At 43.5% G+C, this 13499-nt stretch overlaps 1 long non-coding RNA gene across 1 annotated transcript; it reads right to left on the bottom strand.

Annotated features, from left to right (window-relative positions):
* Positions 1–2647: 2647 nt before the first annotated feature.
* On the bottom strand, positions 2648–12009 carry LOC123601420. Its single transcript, XR_006714104.1, has 3 exons — positions 10639–12009; positions 8858–8954; positions 2648–3374 (listed from the first exon to the last, which is right to left on the bottom strand). It is a non-coding gene; the product is annotated as an uncharacterized LOC123601420 (long non-coding RNA).
* Positions 12010–13499: the final 1490 nt, after the last annotated feature.

Below are 13499 nucleotides of genomic sequence, written 5' to 3' on the forward strand. Positions count from 1 at the left end.
CCCCTCTCTCTGGAAAGAAAGACTTTGGAGTCAGGAATCATACTATATCTAATTCATGCCTATATTCCTAAATCCTGATTGTGTATCTGGTACATGGCAGAAACTCAATCAACATTTGTTAAACAGACAGAAAGCTAGTTAGGCAGATGGACAGGTGGGCAGATAGGTGGGTGGGTGGATGGATGGATGCTTGGATGGGTGACAGATGAATAACAAATTAATAAATCTGTCACCCATCCCAGGAGCATAACAATGCCTCATGAGCCAAGCCCTTTGACTAGAAAAGAGTAACAAAACATCAGTATTATTTATCAGAGCTTAAAAAACTTTCTCCTAGACTTCTACTGACCCTCTCAACAAAGTTACAATGTGGATATTATAATCTGATTTTCAAGATGAAAAAGTCAAAGTTCAGAGAAGTTAAATAGCCAGACTAAATTCAGGTACTGTGCTCCACGGTCCAGGCTGTATCCATCACTGAGTTGCCTCTCCTAACAGACAGAGAAAGTGGGAAATCTCTAAATTCTTGAAATTACATTAGAGTTTTTATAGAAATAAATGTTTAGTGTGCAGATTAAAAATCTAATGGTAACATAAAAGACAACAGGGTAAAATGAACACAAGAATAGAGTGAGTTTATTACAGAAGAAATGCACATTTGTATTTAATGTGATTTTACTTTCTTTTCTTTTCTTTTTCTTTTTTTTTTTTTTTTTTGGTAAACCACCATCTTGCAACAATTAGGTTATAGTTACAGGCAGCTTGGAGAAGGATGTTTTGAATTAACAACTAAATTGTCAGGTTTCTTTGTGAAGCATTTTATTGTTGGGTACAGTGAGAGGGAATCAGTCCCGGGGGAGGCCCATTTGTCATTCACTTCATTCTGCTAAACAGACGCCTTGCCCACAAAGCTTCCCTTCTGCCTTCTCCTCAGCCCTCAGTCACGCTTCACCAGGCCACCAGGGCTGTGCACAGAGCTTCAGAGCTGGAAGGGACCTTGGAGAGCAGCTAGAGTGAGCCTAGGTCCATGTAGGTCCCTCTTCAATCCCTCACCATGAGGTCACACAGCCTCTGCTTGATCACTTACCGGAATAGGGTCAGCGTGAAGTGGAAATTCAAATCGAAGCCCTTCTCTTGCTCTTCACTAGCTCTGGGATCTGAGGTGAGTTCTGTGACTTCTCTGACTTCCAGTCCTCTCAGCACAGAAAGTTTCAGAGACAAGGTGAGAACTTCGTGATCAAAAATACACAAAATGCCTCATACAGACCCTGGTTCATTGTAAGTGCCCAGAAAATGGCAGTATTCCATTGCCCCTCCCTTCACTGGGGGCACCTTTAAAATGTCATGGGAATATCTTCCTTTGTGTCTTCTGGTTCTGGTTTCTCTGACCATGAAAACAGAGCTTAAGCCCTGGGCTCTTCAGCTCTTCCCTTACAGCATGGTTTCTCTTTCCCTCTATCTTCTGGTCTCCCTGATCTGCACGCACCCTGCCTCATGAGTGATGCTTGTATGGCGTCACTGTTCCAACAAGAAGTCCAGCTAGGGAGGTGATGAAGCTCTTCACAGCTCTCTGTCTTCTCTTCTCCCACAACCCCAAACTCTTTGTGCCTTCATATGCCCCTACCTCACCTCCTCACTGATGGCCCTGAGTAAGTAGAAAAGGCCATACTGTTGAATTCAATCCAAATGGAAGAGAAGATACTGATAGGAGAGTGGGCCCCCAGACATCCCCGATAAAACCCCACATGAGCAACTTGCCCTTCATCCTCAAAGCACCTCATACCTCTTCAACCCCGTCTCGTAGGGGAGGACTCTTATTACCTCCCTTGTCTCCTGATGATGATGCCAAGGATCATTTTACTTCTCCAGGGGCTTCTGAGTTCCCAGGAGACAGGGGAAAAATCTGTGGAATTTTCCACGACGCTTTTAATTCCTCACAAGTATCAGCAATTATTGCCAAGAGAGGGTAATGGTTGGGGCATCGGCTGAAGTAGGTCCCTCCCTACTCCTATGCCAATTATTGATGTATTTGTAAAAAAGTTAACGCAATATTCAGAATCATAAATATGGGCCAGAGACTTTAATGTATATCCAAAGTATCTGAATACATAAGGAGATTTGCGATAAACTGGAGGCAGATTTCTGAGATTTAGCAGCTCTTACTCTAATCTCTGATTTATTTATTACTGGAAAGTCAAAGATCCCAAACACTTTGTGCCAATGAAGCGTCCAAGCCAGGCCTTTAAATGTGTAGGCTTAAAAGAGCGTTAAAGGAAGAGGCATGTCATTTGGCATCAACTCAAGCTTATAGGTGCAAAACCCGGCCTGGGAAGGGCAGTGCTGGGCATTAGGAAGCAGCAGGTTTCCTGCAGTCCCCAGCGTGGTGCAAAGCTGCGTCATTCAACTGGGTAGGGAGAGGAGAGAAAGGGTGTCAGAGGGCAACGCGAGCTGTTTGTCAACATCTGAAGGGTGACCAAGTGGGGACAGAGCTGTGTACAAGCTGCTGCCTCCTTTCCTCCTAGACCCCGGGTTGGGAGGCTGGTGTGGGTCTTCACACAGCTCCTAGAAGGCAGCAAATTGGAGACTCCTGGTCACAAATGACATCTTGAGAACTCAGGGTGCTGAAACCCCAACCTTTCTTTAAAACCAGTAGTCAAGCATCAACAAGGCTTACTCACTGGAATCGTTTGGGAGGTAAACTCCACTCTGCATTAGAGACTTGCTTTTGGAAGTGCTCTCCTAGCACACAACGCACTTCCAAATGTACCAAACTATTCTGTTTTCAGGATGGGAGACAAGGACACACTTCTGGTTTCTGCCTTCAGGCACAGGCTGGAGCTCAGGATGGGGACAGAGAGAGTATACCCACACGTCACACGGAAGAAGAGATAGAACACCGAGTTATACATTAAGCACCGTTTTTAAAATCCTTTTTTCTGTATCTTCATTAGAGTTAAGGCATTATGTCATCTCAGAACAAGCTAACAAATGCCTCATTAAGGAACTAATTTGTTTTGAGCCTATACTCCTGGACAATTACCATTGTTAACTATTACAATTAAGTAATTGTTCTCACAGTTACGCCTTACAAAATCCAAACCTCTAAGGTCAAATCGATTTCTTTCCTTTTTGCCAATTTGGATGTCAAGATGCAAAAAAAATCTCTGAGTGACTTTCCCAAGGTTCAAGGGCTTGGCCACTGAATCCTGCATGATTTCCGCTAGACTTTACCAGTCACTGGTGCCTTGTAAAGGGCTGGATCCCAAGGGGAGAAGAGGCAGTTTGGAATAGGGCGAAAAACTTTGGGGATCTGTATGTACCAGCTGGGAGACCTGGGGCAAGCACTTTTGCCTCTCGAGTCTCGGTCTTCCCATCTGGAAAACAAGAAGGTCACTCCTTACTTTACAGAGTAAAATGTGCATGCTTAGTGTATGTGGCCAGTGCTCCATCTAAATAAGCTGAATTTGGCTCGGGCTCCAGACACTGATTTCAACAAGGAAGCTGGTGGAGAGGTACACACAAGTGGCATGGAACATACTACATGAGAGGAAGACCCATCATCCAGCCTGCAGGGCCCTCAGAGGCCAGCTGCCAGGGTTCTGAGCTCTGGAGGGAGCTGGTGTAACTGGGAGAACAAATCAGAAGCCTGTCTTGCCACTTCCCCAGCTTGGGAGAGACCAAAGATGACACTCGCTGTGTGTGATGTCCAAGGAAGAACAAATATGGATGCCCTCATCTTCCCTCAATCATTGATTGTATTTGTCTTGTGAAAAATTCTATTGCGATCTTTATGACAAACTGTAAAAGAGTATTTCTGCTCCTCATTTATCCAAGAAGAGCACATTGCCCCCCACCCCCATAGTCATTTTATTGTGACTATACTCAAAGCGGAAAACAATTTCATTTTCCCTCTTTGAGGTCCTTGGAAACAATTGTAATTTCGTAATGAAGTGTGGGTTTGCTTCTGAGAGACAGCAGACAGGGATGTGAAGGCAAGGACCGGGGAGGCAGAGCTGGGCCCGTGGCGGGGAGCTTCCCCACAACCTGTGCTCCAGATGGCTTGGAAAGCATTTCAGAAGCCATCTGTAGTGCTCTTTCTCAGCAGGCACTGACCGTAGAGGAGAGTGGAGCATGAATTCACACTATTTGGAAGCAGAAAAGGAAAATATCCACAGGGGAGAAATCCAGAGTTTCAGCAGATCCCAGGCCGTGGTGGGGCTTCTGGGCTCCCCAGAGAGAGAAATGGATCTGTTCCAAGGGTATGGGGGCTTCCCTGTGCTTCCTGCTCTCCCCTGCGAAGAATGGCCTCCCCACTCCCCGCGCTCCAGGCCAGAAACTTGAGTCATACTAGATAGTCCTATATCCCCACAAGCCTTCAGGTATTAAGCCTCCTTATTTTTCTCTCAAGTTTTTTCCTTGAATTCACTTCTATCCCTGTGGCCAGCTTTGCTCAGATACCATCATTCACTCCAGTCTGGGCTATCACAGCAACCTCTGACTGGTCTCTCTGTCTCCACCTTGCTCCCACCCATTCCTCCTGCATGTCACAAGCTCTGTCTTACATTTTAGTCCTCTGCTTAAATCTTCCAGCATCCCTTGATTATCTGGAGGATTAAGTCCCAGTTTCTCAGGTTGGTATATAAGACTCGCCATTATTTGACCTCTATTTACCTCTTGTTACTTAGAAAGAATTGCTTTTTTGTGACATTCTTTTAATTTTTTTATAATGTTTGTTTATTTTTGAGAGAGAGAGAGACAGAGAGACAAAGAGACAGAGTGTGAGCAGGGGAGGGGCAGAGAGAGAGGGAGACACAGAATCCGAAGCAGGCTCCAGGCTCTGAGCTGTCAGCACAGAGCCCGACGCGGGGCTCGAACTCATGAGATCATGACCTGAGCTGATGTCGGACACTTAACCGACTGGGCCACCCAGGCGCCTCTGTGAGATTCTTTTATAAAAATGTATCTAAAATCTTATTGACGTATTTCCAACATTTTATGATGAGAATGTTCAACACAGAAGAGTGGAAAGAATTATATGGTGAAACCCATATGTCCACAACTTAGCTTCTACAATTAGCATTTCACCTTTGCTTATAACATATTTTCCTATTCATTTATTGGTCCTTCCATCCATGCATGAATTTAACCTATTTTTTGATGCATTTCAAAATAAGTCCTGGACATCTGTACTTTTCATTCCTTAACTTTCAGCATGCATACAATCATACAACCTTAGATTTGCTTACCCCTCAAAACGGCTTCTAAAGGGCATCTGGGTGGCTCAGTCACTTAAGCATCTGACTTGATTTCAGCTCAGGTCACAATCTCATGGCTCATGAGTTCTAGCCCCATGTCAGGCTCTATGCTGAATGTGTGGAGCCTGGAATTCTCTCTCTCCTTTTCTCCCCACCCCTCCCCTGCTAGCACACTTTCTGTTAAAATAAATCACTTAAAAAATAAAAACCTAAAACTAAACTAAAATATGTGGCTTCCAATCAAAGAATGGATGTATTAGAGCCAAAAGATTTGCAAAAGACAAAATTAAGTATTAAAAAATAAAAGCAGGATGAGAGGAGAGAAAACTTTATTAAGAATCTCTGACTGGGGCACCTGAGTGGCTCAGTTGGTTAGGCGTCTGACTTGGGATCAGGTCATGATCTCACAGTTCATGGGTTCGAGCCCCGTGTCGGGCTCTGTGCTGACATCTCAGAGCCTGGAGCCTGCTTCAGATTCTGTCTCTCTCTTTCTCTGACCTTCCTCTGCTCACGCTTTGTGTGTCTCTCTCTCAAAAATAAATAAACATTAAAAAAAATTAAAAACAAAAAAAGAATCTCTGACTGAAGAAAACAATAGCAAGGGGAAAAAAAAAAAAAAAAAAAAAAAAAAAAAAAAAAACAAACCTCCAAGCTTCCTAGAAACCAAAAACCATATTAGGTATATTGCTTTAATTTTTTTGTATTCTTGTAGAAAGCCCTGTAGGGACAAGTTTTTCAAGTCTTGAAATCTGTGAATTTGTCATAGGAGTATATGTATGAAGGGCACTTCATAATATAGGAAACAAAGTCAATAGAGTATAATGGTTAAAACAAATTAGATTCTGAAGCCAAAGGTCTTAGGTTCAAATTTAGTTTCCACCCCTTACTATCTGTGTGAACTAAAGGAAAAGCATTGAACCATGTTAAGATTCAGGTTCCTTATTTGCAAAATGAAGATTTCACAGTATCAACCTCATCTTGCTCATTTGGTGACCATAATCAGATTATGTGTGTAAATCCCTAGCTATAGTGCTCAGCACATAGTAAGCACTCACTAGTTGTAGTTGTTGTTTTAGCAATAAAAAGAAATGCTTTAGTGGAAAGTGAGATTACTACATTAAAGCATGGTTTCATGAAAGCTTTTCTGTGAGTGGACACAGTGTTTGGACAGTGTGAGTTGGTCCATAGTGAGTCATAACAGTCAAAGCAGGAATAATGTTCTCTCTTAATCAGGCTTAGTACAACAAAAAAGCTAGAAACTCCTGGAGAAACTGATTGCTTACCTACAAATGATCCCTACTTTTTTCTAGCAGCACCCAATTTTTTTTCCAGGTAACAGACAAAATTTGGGGCAATATATTAATTTCTAGAACATGAATCATTCTAATCCTAAATCAAATATGCTCCTTGTATTACACAAGGGAATGGCTGATATAGAAATAATTGGTCTACAAGTAATAAGACTTAAGGAACAGTGTGCTGATGTGAGTGTGCAGAGGATCTTTCTGATATAAAGACACAGAACACTCCAAGAGAAAGACCTGTTTTTTACTTCCTGTTTTAGATTTTGTGTGAAGACATGATACAGTGCATTGCAGCAGCCACTTTGTGACCATGAGGAGAAAATCAAGAAATTGCAGACATGTTGACCACAAAGCCTTGTCTCCTAACTTCTTGTTATGTGAGCTGAGTGGATGTTTGAAAGCCACTTTTTAGATGGGCAGTCTATAATATTCAGCTGGAAGTATCCTTAAGTAAACATAAAACAAAGAGCAAATTTTTCCCTTCAGCTCATCCCTGTTGTTTATTAACATTTCCCAGCAGGGTTGACAATAGTTGAAAGACAGATAATGGGCCTTAAATGGGTTAGTCTTGCACTGGGCATAATTGTGGTGTCACTAAGAGCAGACACCAGCATGTTCCAGGAACTCTAAGTTTGAGTAGGTCATATGAGTCATTTCCTACATTTCAGAAGTTCTGCTCATTGAAATTGGCAAATTTTTGACCAAACAGTCATACCATCAAAAGGCCCATTGTCCAGAAACTCCATTTAGAAAGAGTAAGCTTGTCACTTGTCAGAGGCATCCTCTGGAATAACACCTTCAAGAGGCTCTTGCAGGTAGATATTCTTGCTATGTGCTAGAACAAAGGCCAAGTAGTTGTGGCAGATGGGTAAGTCAAGCCCCACAGAGTTAGCCAAATGACCATTTGCTGTGTATTATGTTTAACACATCAATTTGTTGAAATCTTTCCACAAGGTCAGAGAAACCAATTGTATATTTGGCTACCATATGGCAGGGTTTAGGTGAAAGGAATCAACTATTGGCAAAATTGGGGTACCTGATTGGTATAAATATAAAAATCCATAAATGGGACTTGTATTCTGTTTGGTGACCCAGCTCCAAAATTATTATAGAAATAAGTGGGACCTAGTTGAATATAAATAATACCTAGAAACATGGAATTCTTCAGGAATGCTTCAGATATGAGGGATGCCTGTGGTAGAGGCTGTGTGCAACCCAGTGCAGTTATGATCTATGTCCCCCATGCAGAGTACGAAGGGGGAGAAACTGGAGAGAACTAACTTGGATGGAAGTGATACAGATTGCTTTCTCTTTGCTAAAATCCATTTCCTTTTCTTCCTGGACACATGGCAAAATGGTGGTTCCCAGCTGCTCTTGTAGTTGGGCATAACTATGTAAGTTCTAGCCAGTGGAATTTAAGTGGAAGTAACATGGTGGCCACTTTGAGGGTTGAGGAATAAAATCTGCCACATGTCTCACTCCATGCTCTTTCTGGTCCTGCCATTTTGGTGCAGACAAAGACAATGCCCTACAAGATAATGAGTCCCAATATGAAAGAAGGATGGATCCCTGAACTGCTGCATGGAAGAGAGCTGACTATTCCCTGGTCGACCACATGGGGTTACCATGTAAGCAAGAAGTAGCATTACATTGCATTTGAGCCATCACACATTGTCTGCTTCTATCTGCTGTGGCGTATTCTATCTATTGAATCCTGCCAAGGGATTCAACCATGTATCTAGTAAGTGCAAGGGATGTTCTACTTCTCTGGAATCACAAGTCTGCTATAATATACATATGAATATATACAACAAGGTCAATAGAACGGCACCTGGGTGGCTCAGTTAGTTAAGCATCCGACTTTTGATTTCAGCTTAGGTCACGATCTCACAGTTTGAGTTTGAGCCCGCATCTGGCTCAAAGAAGGTCAGAGTCTGCTTGGCATTCTCCTTCTCTGCCCCTCCCCTACTTGCATGCACCCTCTCTCTAAATAAATAAACAAATAAACTTTAAAAAACAACAATAAGATCGATCAAAGTATATTATTTTAGTCTCTAATAAGGTAATATACCCCAGAAACTCACTTTTGTTAAAAAACTGTATGTTTGAAAAGCCTGGTAGGGTGAGGTGGCCTCCCAGGGCTTTCAGTTCTACAGCCCTTCCCTGTGAGTCCTGTGAGTTCCCTCCCATGGGTCCTGAAGGGGGAAGAAGCAAGCTAAATGGTGAAAGCCAAGGTATGTCCTGATGTGATTCCTTCTCCATGGCCCCCATAGTATTTACAAAATTAGCTTAGCTCACCAGTGGTTTCAAGTAGCATATCTGGAAGGCATCCATGAAGAACTTCTGAGTTCTGCACTCTTTTGGGCATGGAGAAAAGGGCAGGCATTTCAGATACCTGTAGGGTTAGAGCTATTTCAGAAGATGTACAAGGGGCTCTCGGAGCTCCAGAAGGGAAATATTCTCCCTGGCGAAGTCAAAGAAAGCTTTGAGAAGGAACTGTCTTGAAAGATGATGAGTTGGAGCCTGCCAGTCTAGAGAAGGAGCAAGGGCATTCCAAGCAGAGAATAACGAATGGATTTCAGCCTTGTCAGGCCATGGACTTCACGCATTTCCCCAATTACTGGGCCTGGGTGCCTGACCCTGTCGCCCTACCATGGTTAAATGCAGTTAGACTCTCATGACTGTGGCTTGTATCTCTGCTGGTTACCTAAGGACAGGAACATAAAACTCGCTCAGATAAGGGGCTTATGTGCATCCCAGCAATCTTGTCAATTATCCCCAGGGCTGATTTGCATGCCTGCTCCTTCTGGCTGGTAGAGGGGCCACTTCCCTTTATCGGTGCCTATTGTGCTGTCAACCTTGGTTTACAACCCAATAAGCTTACAGACACTTACAATTAATGAGCTTCTCATGAGTGTTCACAAACACATTAAAAATGAGCAGGTAGCAAATTATCTATGGATCCCGATAATCTGCACTTATGTAAATATCCAGGTTTTAGTAGCCTGGAATTGTCTAAAAGCCCCCATCATTTGTCAGGTAGTGTGTCAGCTTAATGGGCCCAGAGCTCCTTTACGGGTCACCATCTTCCACTAAACTGTCTAAATTGTCTGCCTGTGCTTCCAGAAACCCACCCACGCCTAAAGAGGTGACTCCAGAACATGGGGCTTAGCCAAACTTGACATCTGTGTGTTTGTGTACTGCTTCTTGGGAAATACACTGGAATTCTGAAAAAAGTTCTCTTTGTTTTCATTTGTTTTTCTTTTTCAAAAATGTGCACCCGCAAGAGAGATGCAGGTGTGGAGAGAGTGGGGAAAACATGTACGGATTTGGTTTGAATCTCTTTGCCACTTATGAGCTGTGTAATTTTGAGAAAATTACTTAATGGCTCAGTTTCTTCATCTATAAATGGGGATGATAATAACAGATATGGCATGAGGATGAAATAGAACAAAGAATGCAAGTGATAGTAAATTTACACAGCACCATGAGCCATGGGGCCGTAAAACACTTTTTGACATTAAATCAATTTATCCTCACTATAATCTTACCTCACAGGGGCATCTGGGTGGCTCCGTCGGTTAAGCACCTGACTCGATCTCAGATCAGGTCTTGATCCCAGAGTCATAATTTCAAGCTCCACAATGGAGCCCACTTACAAAAAAAAAAAAAAAAATCTTACCTTGCAGAGAAAAGCCCTATATTATAATTCCATTTTTTTGATGGTAATATTGAGGCCCTGGAAGGTTAAAACATCTTGTTTAAAATCACATAGCTAGTTAGTGGTAGGCCCCGGGTTCAAATCAGGCACTAGGACGCCAGAACCCTTGCTTTTAAGTACTCTGCTACACTAGGTGCTGTGGTACCTGCAGAGTAGGAAGTAACTGCTCTGCCCATAGGAAACCAGAGGTACGAATATGGTATACACCCCAACTTTAAGAAAATACCAGTCTGTCAGAGAGAGAAGACCATTTGAGCCCTTGGTTAGTAATACAACAAGGCTGCCATATGGATCAATTTTGACTGTTGCTAACAAATGACCACAAACTTAACGGCTTCGACCAACACCTGTTCCTTACCTCACAGTGTCTGTGGGTCAGGAGTCCAGGCACAGCTAACGTGGGTCCTCTGCTCAGGGCTCAGAGACTGTCATTGAGGAATCGCAATTTTCCTCGCTGGAGCTTGGGGTCCTCCTCTGGCCATGTGACTGCTGGCAGAATTCAGTTCCTTACATCCAGAAGACCAAGGCCTTCAGCAGGTAGAGGCTGCCCATGGTTCCTGCCCACAGTTCCTAAGGCCCTTCCCTCAGGCAGTTCACATCATAGCAGCTCGTTTCTTCAAGGCCTGCAGGGGACCCACTCTCTTTAGTCACGAAGACAGAGTCTTATAAAAAGTGACACAACCAAAGGATGGCTATCTTGTCACCTTGGCCACATTCTATTGGCCAGAAGCAAGTCACCAGTTCTTCCTGCATTCAAGGGAAGGGGTCAGAAAAAGATATGACCCAATGGGGGTCACCAGAGGGTGTGTCCACCACACCATACCGTCTATCGTTCAATTGAGACAGTTTTGAAGGTGAAAAGATGCTATTAATGAATCCTGGCATGACAGGCATAAAGCAGGACGGTCCCAAGGAAACTGGGATGTATGAACAACCCATCTATGGACAGCATAAGCACCTGATTATGGGGCCGGTGGGGACAGAGTGTGATTCTGACCATGTAGATCTGAGACTACTCCTTTGAGCAGATGCCTTTATCAGGCTGTGAAGGATGGGTTAAATGTCTACAAGCAGAAATGTGGTGGCAACAGGAGAGCATTCCAGGTAGAGGGGGCAAAGATACAGCATTGGGGACACAGGCTCTCTAAATGAGAGATGATGGAAGAGTCTTGTGAAGTGTGTTTCAAGCCTTTCCTTGAAGGAAAGCGGGCATAGACATCTGCTTTGCTCTGTGCTCTTTGGCTGGAGTTTCTGAAAAGAGGGCACCTTTCCAATCCTTAATGCATCTTGGATATTCTAGAAGACCCACAGAATAGGAGAAAGAGGCCCTCCGTTTTCTTCATTCCAGGGGGTGGGGCTTCCCTTGTATTCATATGTGGATCAGGAGCCCCTTACCTGGTCACTCTTGTGGAGAGCATACTAGGAGGAGCAAAAAGGGATCAGCTAGTTCCACAAATTTGATCAATGATTTGTTACAACTGCAATTAAGTAGGCACATTAATCCACAGATTCACTCCACAAGTGTCTCATTCAGAGCCATAATGGGTACATAATTCAGTCCATCAGTGTTTCCTGTGGGTCTCTTCCATGGGGCAGTGTGTGTCTGACCAACCTCTCTTCCTGCTTCAGGGGGTGGTCTTGTTGGTTTCCCATCTGTCTGAACCCTTCTGTGACTCAGTGATTGATTGCCATGAAAAGGGGTTCCTGACCTTGTACCACTTCATCCTTCTCTTAAAAAATTTTTTTTTTTTTCAACGTTTCTTTTTATTTTTGGGACAGAGAGAGACACAGCATGAATGGGGGAGGGGCAGAGAGAGAGGGAGACACAGAATCGGAAACAGGCTCCAGGCTCTGAGCCATCAGCCCAGAGCCGGACGCGGGGCTCGAACTCACGGACCGCGAGATCGTGACCTGGCTGAAGTCGGACGCTTAACCGACTGCGCCACCCAGGCGCCCCTTCATCCTTCTCTTAAATAAGAGTGACCCTTGACATGGTCATGATGAGGCCTATGCTGCCACTAGCCACTGGTCAAGTGAAACATGAGGGCACCATGTAAGAACCACCTCCAGGGAAGTCCAGGGAAGGCACCGTAAAAGACAAGGTATTTGGTTCAGACAAGATCTGAATCATTAGACCAGGTTCAAGAAGTTGGGATGGAGACACCAAGTCACAGCTGTGCCAACCTGTGATGGCTCCTTGGTTTCTTGTTCAGGAGCAGAGGACTGGCCATACCCTGTAGTCTCAAGGAGAATGAAGGGGGTCCACATGATTGGATCAAGGAAAGAAGAAAGAGAGCCAGTTAAGTCCAAAAAGTTGTAACACATTGATTCTTCTCCATTATAAGACAATATAAATTTCTTGGGATCCATATTCCTTCACTCTGCAGCATATTCCTTAGTCTATATTTATCTTCATCTATGTGCCAGGCACTGGACTTGGCAGTGGAAATTCAATGGTGACCAAAACAAAATCTCTGCCCTCATGGATCTTAGTGTTTCTCAAGAGTGGGGAGGGATAATAATGAAGAAAACAAATAAATACAAGGCAGAATAAATGAAATAAGGTGTTTGTTGGGGGGTACCTGGTTAAATAGAAGGAAAGAAAATATTCTCTAAGGAAGTGACATTTTTTTCTGATATGTGAAGAATGAGTGGACGCCATAAATGCCAAGAACATTTGCAGACAGAGGAAAGAATGTGTACAAATGCGACAGAGTGGAAAGGAGAATTTGAGGAAGAAACCAAACAAGACAAAACAGTATTGTTGAAGTTAATGAGTGAGCAAGAGTATAGATCTGAATGACACAGAAGTGAAGTTGGAGCCAGGTCACATATGTAGTACTCTGTGGGGAAGGTGACATTGAGATGGGGGAAGCTATGCATGTGTAGGGGTGAGACTGTACCTTCCTCTTAATTTTTCTGTGAACCTAAAACTACTCTAAAATTGAGTTCCTTAAAAAAAGCCTGGAGGAAGTTAGGGCTCCTTTTCAAAGGTGGGATACTGGATGATTTAAATGTAGATAGTATTCCCTAGTGATAACAGTCTGACAAGGAGCAGTGATCCTGGGATCAGAAAGCCATGGCCATTATTGGGGAAATGGATACAGTGGCAAGACAAATACCCTGACAATCAGATGCAACAGCCACAAGATCCTCTGAGAAGGCAATGCGGGATAATAAAGGAGGTCCCTCTGCTGAAGCAACTTCCTTAGGCAGCAA

The sequence above is a fragment of the Leopardus geoffroyi genome, chromosome D1 (assembly GCF_018350155.1).
Source record: "Leopardus geoffroyi isolate Oge1 chromosome D1, O.geoffroyi_Oge1_pat1.0, whole genome shotgun sequence".
In the NCBI taxonomy this organism is placed as follows: domain Eukaryota; kingdom Metazoa; phylum Chordata; class Mammalia; order Carnivora; family Felidae; genus Leopardus; species Leopardus geoffroyi.